Source organism: Micropterus salmoides, unplaced genomic scaffold, assembly GCF_014851395.1.
Source record: "Micropterus salmoides isolate LMB-PRFRI ecotype aquatic unplaced genomic scaffold, ASM1485139v1 Ms_hic_scaffold_1, whole genome shotgun sequence".
In the NCBI taxonomy this organism is placed as follows: Eukaryota; Metazoa; Chordata; class Actinopteri; order Centrarchiformes; family Centrarchidae; genus Micropterus; species Micropterus salmoides.
The window spans coordinates 29,549,623-29,561,020 of NW_024040040.1; the positions used below are offsets into that span (position 1 = coordinate 29,549,623).

General features: G+C 37.9%; 1 protein-coding gene across 1 annotated transcript in view; it reads right to left on the minus strand.

Annotated features, from left to right (window-relative positions):
• Positions 1-11,398, minus strand: part of arhgef4 (Rho guanine nucleotide exchange factor (GEF) 4) — a 182,463-nt gene that overhangs the window by 140,630 nt on the left and 30,435 nt on the right. The window lies entirely within an intron of this gene.

The following is an 11,398-nucleotide window of genomic DNA, read 5'->3' on the forward strand; positions in this document are numbered from 1 at the left end:
TGTATATATCATTTACTGTTGCTTTATACGTACTTTGGGTAGACGGCAATGGGGGTGGGGGGTGAAAACATGAAAGATTTCTGGGCTGGGCTAAGCCCCCAATGTTTCAAGAGCCTGCAAACGCCCCTGCAATACACCATCCTTCCATATAACATGTGTACCTACTGTAATATTCCCCCAAACCAGCTGAGTGGTATGTGCCGTGGATAAGTGTACCAGTGCAAGTGAATCAGTGTACTCATTCGCATTCATTTATTGACTCCATGGTGATGGAGGTGGCCATGGAGTACACAACTCATACTCAAGTAGCCTACAAGTCATTTTCACAGCAGTGTGGGATTGGCCAACGCAATGCTGGCAAAAACCTCACTTCAGCCATTAGGGCAGTTAGCCAAAGTTAAGACTGCATTAGGAAAGTATGCTAGCTACAAAAACAATGTCAAATAGCCAGGGATGTACTGGGACTGAAATTCAGCCATGTGGGGCGTGGAGAAAGACTTTTGCAGTTATTTTAATAAATAGTGTTGTACTTGTATACAGTCAATTTCATTATGATAAGCAGGGTTTCTGCAGGTTTCAACTAGTAAAATTTAAGACTTTTTAAGACCTTTTTAAGACCACTATGAATGAAATTTAGGACCTATATCAAACATCAAAAAAAAACAAACGTACAAAGGAAATGCAGTTACAAAATTACTTGCAGAATAAATAAATGTATTCAAATTAGGGTTGAGTGATTTCTATAAAATTGGCATTGGACGATCAACAATGAAACATCGGGATGGACGATGACATAAGCTACGTAATTAGCAAGCTGGCATGCTGTGCACCTGCTGCCGTGAAAAAGGATCATGGATGCAAATATACAGAAATAAGACCAGTTCTGTGTCTTTTCTGCAACTTTATAAAACATAACCTACTGCTGATGGAGAAACTCAGGGCAGCAGACAGGGAGAGAGAGACAGAGAGAGGCGGGAAAAGCAGGTGTGTTTGCAGTGAGAGGTAAAGGTGTGAGTGTGAATGAGTGTAGGAAGAAGAGAAGTCTAGGCAGTTGCCAAGCAGGTACATTTACAAATAATAATAAAACTAATGTCCGTGGTAAAACATGCTTTTACAGAGCGGTATAAGTAAAATGTAAAAAATTTAGATGGTATTTATGTGTTGGGGGTTTGGTGGTCGTCCCCCAAGAAAATGTTTATGTTTTCCAATAAAGAAATTCCATCCATCCATTCAATTTTGGTCCATTGTTATTACCACATCTGTGAATAATAAGTAGGAAAATCTAGAGCAGATTTTGAATAAACTATACCCCAAAAGCTAAACTTGCTAAAGAAGTCTACTAGGTTTGAATTATAACCATTAGATCTGGAAAAAGTCATGTGGTTAGTTTTGATGCTCTCCACAATAATTTTACATTCATGGCACAGCACCAAGCTGTTTTGAGCCTCACCACCAATATGACCTCAGAAATATTAGGCCTACAGATAGGACTGTTCATGTTTGCCTTTTGTGTCTTAATTTACTGCTTTAAACATTTGTAGAAATTAACATAAATAACAGGCAACGTGAGAACCACCTCCCTTCCATATAATTACAAGCATTTCATTTGTATATTAAAATCCAAAAGAATAATCTCCTCATTAGCTTAAAAGGACTAGTTTGCATCCCTAATTTGCTTTAACGTTACTAACCTCCGCTCTTCCGTGGTGAACACCATTCTTTCTTTTTCATTTAATTTAACTATCAAGATGTACAGTAAAGGACAGAGCTGGAACCTGACAACTTAATGCTGATCTTATCCTCTGCTAACTTTCACTGTCACTTTCTGCTGCTCTCTCTCTCACACATTTGCACGTCCTTTGAAGAATGAGGAGAGGGAAACAGCCATGTTTTGAGTGTTACCGTGCTGAAAATCATCAACCAACATATGAGCAAAGACAGAAGGCTTCAAATGCGTTGCTAGCGACTGGTTTTAACCAAACCCTAAGCTCTGCTTCTTTCAGGGAAGAGTCACTAAGGTTGCACTTTCACACAGCTAAAGAATAAGTTTTAGTTTTATATCTGTGGTACAATCTGAAAGAGACTCGCGGCAGTAACACGACAGCTGCATGTTTGTAGTCGTAACACAACAAATTATATTTGGACTAGCGAAAGAAATAACTACACTAACCACGTGAGGAAAAACCATTCTAACCATGCTTTGGGAGAATTTCAACGAGCATTAGATAGCATTAGGTAGCGTTACATGGACGTTGGAAAATAAAGACCTTTTTAAAATTATTTAAGACCTAGAACACAAACTTTAAATTAAAATTAAATTTTGATTTTGAAATTTAAGACTTTTTAAGACCCTGCGGAAACTCTGTAAAAACCTCTTAAGTTTGTGTAAGCAAGGCACCACTTCACTGAACCAGATAATCAAGGCTGAGTCAGTCAGAATGCTAAAATAGTTAAATATAATCAAAAACAATGCAGTGGCATAAAATAGAGCAGTGTGTATGGGAGTGCATAAAAATCAACTCCCTCAGGTTCAGCTCTGAGTAGCCCCCCCCCTGGCTAAGCTCCGCTGTGCTGGACCCTGACTCTGCTTGTACTGATTGTGTAGATGCATATGCATGAGAAGAACATCAGCAATAAATATAACTAACAATAACACTGTTTCTGGTTCCATTGTCCTTCTCCTCCTCCTTCTGCTTCTCTTCCTCGTCCTTGTCCTACAGCTCCTCCTGTTCTCCTCATCTTCCTTCTTCCTTCAACTGTTGTTTATAATATAGCCTATATGCCTATACATATGCATATATAAATAATGTCAGGTTATAATAAATGTTAACATAATAACATAATGCCTATGTTTGGACTTACACATCACCTTTCCACCAAGAAACAGGTTGGTCCCCCCCTCAATATTGAAAGTATCGTTTTGGCCCAGTCTAAAAGACACACAGACAGTGTTCACTGCAGATGTCGCGGATCTTTTAAAGTTCAATATAAGAAACTGAAAAATGAAAACTATCAAAACTGTCCCAGAAAAACCTTAACACATTGATGAAGCCATGTTGTAAAACTTGTGAGTTTGCAGTTAATGGCGATGGCGATGGTGATGGCGGTGGTGGTGGCGTGGCGGCGAAGTTCTACACTTCGCCATGACACAGGAAGTTGTTGTAACTTGACTGTACATACTCAGATCTGTACCAGATTTCACACGTTTAATAGGAGTCCAGCCCTGAACACATGTACATGCCAATATTCACCCATAGTCATAGCACCACCTGCTGGCAACAGGAAATGACCTTCAACGAAGCAGCCCCCACGGCACGTTTCACCTACATATACGAAATTTCTGTGGCACATGTATCATGGTCAGACATACCAAAAAGCCTCTTGGAGTAATGCCCTAAACCCAAAAGGATGTTGGCCATTTTGGATTTAATGGTCATTTCTGGGGATTTACAGGCTCCAAACTTTAACAAACTCCTCCTAGAGAATTAGTCGGACTGACTTCAGATTTTCGCTGTCTACCCTGATCCCACTGACAGTTAAAAGATGGACAAACGGTGAGTTTTTGTTAAACGCATGCTCGTGGCATGGCGTCCAAAATCAATGATTCGCCATGAAAAAGGAAGTTGTTGTAACTTGAACTACAATTAATTCCCATTCTCATGTTAGTTACTGTCAAACAGATGGATAATAAACATTGTCAAAACTATTCACTAAACTATTAACAAAGTATGTTCCTCATTTTACATTGCATGGGATTAAATATTTTATTTATGGATAGAAAATACCTTTTATGAATCTCTGACCTGGAATATCATCATATACAACAGAAGAGAACTGCACATATTTCAAGAATATGGTTGTTTGAAAGTTAAAGTAGTCTAGATGGAACAGCATACAGAATGTATATGTCTAGATGAATTTTGGAAAGCTTTCATTAATAAATGTCAATGATAAAGTCATAATGTTTCATTGACATAAAAAAACAACACTATAAAATAGTGCACAATTTCAATTCAATTTTATTTTATTTATAAAGTGCAAAGTCACACCAAAGGTTATCCCATTGCATTTTCTATATAGAGCAGCTCTAGACAGTACTCTTTGTGATATTATTTACAGAGACCCAACAATTCCCACCATGAGCAAGCACTTGGCAAATTTGATGTCCTTGTAAAGCCAAAATTCAATATAGTGTGCTAGACACTGCACCTCAAAAGCTAAAGATGGTCTTTTGCCACTTACTCCCCATCAATGTAGCATCTCAAAAACAATAAATCAGATAAAACAGTACACGTGTTTCATGCAACATTGCAAAATATGACAGGTTGAATTTTATTAAAGCTAGAATGGATAAATCCAATGAGTGCCTCAATAACAACACTGTAGAAGGAATATAGAAGCAGATTTGTGTGAAAACTGTGTTACAAAACATACACCAATATATTCTGTAACTATATAGACAGCTAAAGTTAAGATCACAGTGTTAAAGCTTTGTAGCTCTATATGTGTGTGCTCCCAGGTAAAGGTAGAGGAGGACACACAGCAGAGTGAGGGAGCACAGTAATGCCCTGTCTCTACACAGAGAACAGAACAAACCAGCTCACCAGGACACAAAGTCAGGTTGTGGTTATGATCATGTTATGATCAGCAGTAAGCATGCAAAGGCGTCAGACAGGTGGAGCAGTGTGTCTCTGCTGATCAGCAGCATGGCAAATCTACATCCTGGGAATTTCCCCAGATCCAGATTCAGTAGGAAAGAGAGCCAAGACATGACGTAATGCTTAGAAACAGCTATAAAAAGAGGTCCTAAAGAAGCTGAAAATCAGTTTTTACATGGCTTCATGTCACCTCGGGTCTCTGTTCTGGTAACATTTATTATGCATCAATCTCTGACCCTCTCCTGTGAAATTTTTGTATTCTAATTGGTGTATAAACATGTTGGTAAAAGGTCACACTTTTTTATCTTAGTCTTAAATATTTTGCACAACACCACCCTGGACAGTCTTCCCCAAAGCTGCATTCTCACTCAGAGCTAGTATCCAGTTAGTGCTAAAATAGTGAAATTGACAAAATCCACAGTTAGTTTTTGAAACTTGTTATTCTGGGCAGTCCAATTGAGGAGCTAACAAAAAAACTATTACTGACCTAAAATGTCGCCCTTGTACACTACGTTAATGCTTATTCCTTAATACAATGTACCTCTGTGATTTTATTTATTATTATCAACTCACGCATGTTCTAGAAGTGCGACCAAAAAAGAATGAGCTTATTTTATGTAATTAGTTAGTAATGTTTTGCTAATGATGCCCTAAAAATCTCTGTGAAAATACTGACATGCATTTTGCATTTCACAGCGAAAATACCAATTGCGCAGTCTTGTAGCTAATTTAGGAACAATCGACAGTCTTTGACAGTAATGGCTTTCCACCAACAGTCCATTGGAAATACCCTTTAACTGTTTTCACAGCAAGAAAACAAAGCCAAAACATCTGTGCATGCACCATGCAAAAGCTTCTTCAAACACTTACTGTACAAAGAATATATTTTAAATCCATTAGCTATACACATTGTGTCAGCCATGTAGTAAAGCAGGACATGTAGTTGTGGTTAAAACAGAAGTCACACATTTCTGATACTGATTAAATCAGCCAACTACACATGCATACAACACCTTAAGCACTACCTTATATGTACTCCAGAGTCTCTCTCATTAGGTTTTTGCTTACTGACACATGAGGACAGACTTGCAATTCCTTTCTATTTTTGGTCCTGCTGTAAAACATTATCCCTATTGAAAATGTGGGCTGTCATCAAATAAATTACACACACCCCTTACTAAATCTGATATCTCCCCCGCATCACATCTCATACCCATTTTAAGTATGTTAAACATAGAGATTTAAAATACTGACGGAAACTTGATTATAAGTTAATAGTAGGCCCATTTTCATACACTAATATTTTTTAAATGTTTTACTAAAATAAAATAATTTTCACTTCTGCACCACTAACTGATTAAATTGATAGACAATCCAAACCTTCCTGATTTATCATGTTTTTCAATTTGGAAAACAACAGGGCCAATTTCAGCTTTAGCCTCACAGAGTCTCACAACATTTGTATGCTATCCATCCAAACTACAGTGATCCAAAAAATGGTCCTTGTTTTGAATCTCATTTAAACAGGTTTAACAGTTCCTTCTCAGTGCATTATACGTATCTCTTACAACATATACATTATTATATAACCTGCAACTGAGAACTGGCATTTGGTGAATTGCCCATTACATTTTTTAATTGTGTGAACTCTCAGCAAGAAGTATGGAATGTCTTTTAAAGAGGTAAGCTGATTGTGGCTGGTCCATATCAAGGTCAATTTAGCTAGGAACTTTGAATTGTAATGAACCCTCAAAAAATCAACTAGAAAACAGCAATATCACAGATTCAATAAAGAGGCATTTGGCCGTCAATAAAAGCCAGGGACAAGGTCTTCCCTGAAGAACACAAAATGTATTATTAATTTATTTTAACATGCAACAGTTTTACTATTTTAAATCTGCAACCATTTATTTTAAATATGTTATATAAAAATGCATTCTATGGTAATGTAATTATTTCTACACACAAACAAAATAAGAAACAACAAGGAATGAGTGTTATGATGAGCTTTAGCTGTTTGGTATTGGGGGAAATTTAATACTAGGAAAGTTGCAACTAAAAAGGCACTGCGGATGCCATCTGGGTTTTGGTGCGTGTTGTTTTGTCTTGTTTTTAAATTCAGTTTTCTGCTGTAATACCTGAAGAAAAATTAACTAACATCAGAACAATGTTCAAAGGTACTATCACCTTACATCAGGTTCTGTGAGGACAGCTGTGTAACATCATGCACCACAGTGAGTTATAATAATGACAAACCCAGGTTCACAACTGAACTCAGACAGCTTAGGTTGGAAAAGGAAGAGGAGCGGAGACTGGGCTAGGCTTAGGGAGTCAAAGTACAGGTTTAACAAGGCGGTGGGAGAAGCTACTCAGAGAGACTACAATACCAGTTCTCAGCCAAACACTCTGCTTCTGTCAGGAGGGGACTCAGACAGACCACAAACTACAAACCCAAAACCTTCCATTCCATTTTCGACTGGTATTTTTGCCTGGCAAACGACCTGAACAAGTTCTACTGTCGCTTTGAAAGACAATGGGACAGACCATGAAATACCATGACTCCATACACCAGACCATGACTCTATACACCAGCTCCAGTCCACCAGCTTCACCTACCCACCTCAGCAGAGGCCAGCTCCACCTCCTTTACCTCAGCAGGGCATAGGGCCTTCAACAATTGCCCACCACAGAGTCAACAGTCTGGTTCAGGAGGTAAAACCCCCTTAAAGCAGCAGGGCCACACTCTGTCTCTGAATCTACCCTAAAGCACTCTGCCGATCAGCTGTGTCCGATGTTCATGGACATCTTTAACACTTCACTGGAGACGTGCCATGTGGCCGCCTGCATCAAATCCTCCACCATCATCCCTGTTTCCATGGACCACAGGACTACAGACCCATTGCTACAGACCTACTCCATACAGTCTGCCTACAGAGCCAAAAGGTCTGTAGGCAATACCAGTGAACATGGCCCTTCACTTCATCCTGCAGCACCTGGAACTAGGGTGGTATATCGGTATAATGAGGTATACCTACATAATTTCAAAAGGCCGGCGACTCAAAGGCGAAGTGAAGGCATTCGCGTGAGTTGAATATTTTCAGTTATTATTAGTTCATTCAGCATCAGTTTAATCTGTTTATTGCTATTTAATCACAGCAAAATGTTTACTTTGGGTTCATACAGCTGTAGTAATGGCGAGTTGTGTTTATTCGTGTTATCGCGTTGTGTGTGAACACTCAGCAGTTGTCCAGTGATAAAACCCCCGCGAGGAAAGCGTTACGTGGATTAAATTTGCTTTTGGTCTGAATGCTGCATCAAAAACTCTCTAACAACATGGAGGGAGAGACAGTGCTGGTCGACATAGCCTACTACTGATGGAGAAAGTCAGCGGAGCAGATATACAGGGAGAGAGAAACTGAAAGATGCAGGGCACGCTGATGTCTTTGCAGCATAGGTACGTTAGGTCCGTGAGTGTGAAGAGAACTGAAGGAGGCAGATTCAATAAGTGAGTGACACTTAAGATGGAGAATGAAGTATAATTAAAACAGTGAAACAAGAAACAAGCTAAGTTACTACAAATAGTAAAACTATGCCCACTTCTGAAGATTGCATCGGAGTCCGTCTACAGGTGAGAGATCGACCATCTGGTGACCTGGTGCAGTAAGAACACTTTGGAGCTCATCGCTCTTAAGACAGTGGACATGGCTGTGGATTTCAGGAAAAGCCCAGCCCCACCTATCCCCATCACCCTGTTTGAGTCACCCTCCTTCCGCTTCCTAGGCATAATCATCTCCCCGGACCTCAAGTGGGTTGAACATCAGCTTCCTCACCAAAAAAGCTAAAACTTTAAGTTTACTACTATTACAGTGTTTTTTACTGGGCTCCCTAAAAATCGATCAGACAACTGCAGCTGATCTATATCGAAGAGGATTAGGGCAACATGTGAAATTTTTTTTGTGTTCTGAGATTAAAGTCAGAATTTGAGTTTAAAGTCAGAATTCTGGGAAAAAAAGTCACAAGTATGGGTACCTGTAAGGGTCCCATGTGAGAATGTCAGTTTAAAGTCACTTTAAAGTCAGAAGTCAGAATTCTGAGATTTAAACTTTTTTTCTGACTTTAATCTCAGAATTCTGACTATTTTCTTTGAATTCTGACTTTTCTCTTTGAATTCTGACATTAAACTCAGATCTCAATTTTGTTTTTCACATGTGGTCCTGCTTGAGTTCCCCCTAAGACCAAATAAGTGGATCACATCACTCCACTTCTGAGGTCTTTATACTGGTTTCTGTCTGTCAAATAATTGATTTTAAAATACTGCTGTGGGTTTAAAAAGCACTGAACGGTTTACAGCCAAAATAAATGTCTGATCTTCTGCTTCATTATCAACTATCTAGACCTCTTAGGTTGTCTGGGGCAGGTCTTATCATCACAGCACTGGGACAGGAAAGGAAAAAAGTCAGTAGCAGAGTGCATGATGGAAATCATGTCGGTTTTGTATATAAATAAGCAGTTTTTTGTTTGTTTGTTTTTTACAGAGAACGGGATTGAACAGGAGTAATTCTTCCGGGATTGTAACAGGACAGGAATTTTATTTTAAACTGTGTCATGGGAATGGGAAGGAACAGGAATATTTTTTGTGGGAGTAGGATGGGACAGGAGTGAAAATCCACTCCCATGTCACCCTCTAACTGTATTGAACAAATCAACAATTGGATGTGCCAGAATTCTCTCCAATTAAACAAAAATAAAGCTAAAGTCATTGTTTCTGGTGCCAAGGAAGAATGATTAAAAGTCAGTGCTCAGCTTCAATCGGTAATGTTAAAAACCATAAACCAAGCCAGAAATATTGGATTTATCTTGGATCTATCAAGGATTAAAGGACTTATGTCTCAGCAGAACCTGAAAAAACATGTCTTTATCATCATTGTCTTTTCTTGTTTTACAGGTCTCCTTAAAAGATAAATCAGCTAGTGGATCACATTACTCCAGTTGTGAGGTCTTTACACTGGCTTCCTGTCTGTCAAATAATTGATTTCAAAATACTGCTGTTGGTTAATAAAGCACTGAATGGTTTAGGGCCAAAATACATTTCTGATCGTCTGCTACGTTATGAACCATCCAGACATCTCAAGTCATCCGGGAAAGGTCTGCTTTCTGTCCCCAGAGTCAAAACTAAACATAATGAAGCAGCGTTCAGTTTTTATATCTGGAACAAACTCCCTGAAAACTGCAGGTCTGCTGAAGCTCTCAATTCTTTTTAAATAATTCTGAAGACTTTTCTTTGTACCACTGCCTTCAATGAAATCAAATTTAAGGCTGTAGATTAATAGCTTATAATTTACTATAACTTTTACTGTCCTGTTTCATCCTGTTTTTATTTTCTAGTTAACTCTTTTTAAAAATAAATATCCTGTTTTTTATATCTTCTTTCCTTTATGTTTCATGTAAAGCACTTTGAATTGCCTTGTTGTTGAAATGTGCTATACAAATAAACTTGCCTTTTCCTGCCTTGCCTCTAATCCGTAACATACATCACTATAATACCAGGGCTAAACACAAGTCAGTCATTTTCCTGTTTTGGTTGTGGCTCCTGGTTAATGCTGTGTGTCAGCTCAGCACTTTTCTGGCAATTCTACCCAACCTAGGACAACTACAATGAACAGATAGCATATATTGTATTTAATAATTCCATGGTAATGGCCTTACATTTCCATAACAGATATTATTGTTTTTATTGCAATACATGTAAGAAATAAATAGATTTTTTGAGAAGATGCATCTCATTAAACTTGGGATATGGAGATAACAAGATATCTAAATGTGTCCTATAAATATATTCTTCTCTCTATTGCCAAACACAAATTTCTGCCCCCTCCCTTAGCTGGATTTATTTTTGACCTCGTGATCTGCTGGTAAGATGGCAAATAATAAGCCTGAGCAAAACTTGGAAATGAATGTTGCCCCTGGAGATGATCCCAGACTTCATCAAATGTCATTAAATAATTTGTCAGTCAGTGAGTAAATCAAACCTCTCATCCAAAAACTGCATCTTTTTCATTCTTATTCTTCATTTCAAGCAAAATAAAAAAAAATGTGAAGAACGTTTTTATGGTGTTAAATGATCCAAGTTGGCAAAACTTTTTAAAGTCCATTCCAAGGAATAACCCGTGTCCAGTGTTAATGGTAAGACCATCAGCCTGAATTGTATTTCAGATTTCTGAGATTTGTATGTCCTGTAATTATACACCGGTGACATTTCAATGCTTCTCCAAATTTAAAAGTCATTACTGGCTGTGATATCAAAATTAACGGGACACAGTTGCCTTCTATAAACTGTGTCAGTTTAAAATAATGTCACCCTCTTTATTGGAACAAATAATCCACAAATTATGCAGAGCACTTTTGTAATTTACCATTGGGTACACTGTGAACATTCTGTGTACTTAGTTTTTATGAGTTCCAAAATATACCAACTAAACAACATTGTCATCTGTTATTAGTTATTTTTAAATCAAGGATATATATGTATGTATAATGAGTACAATCATATTCATTTTCAAGATTGTGTTTTGTGTTAGGTAGGTATTTTGTTGTGTCACAATACAGGACTTTGAGTTAAATATCAAGAATGAGGATGTAAACGTAATTTTAAAATGACAATATTTACATCTTTAGAGTATCATTTTAAATATAGTTTGGTAAAATGGTAACTATACTGTATATGTAGAAAATGAAACATG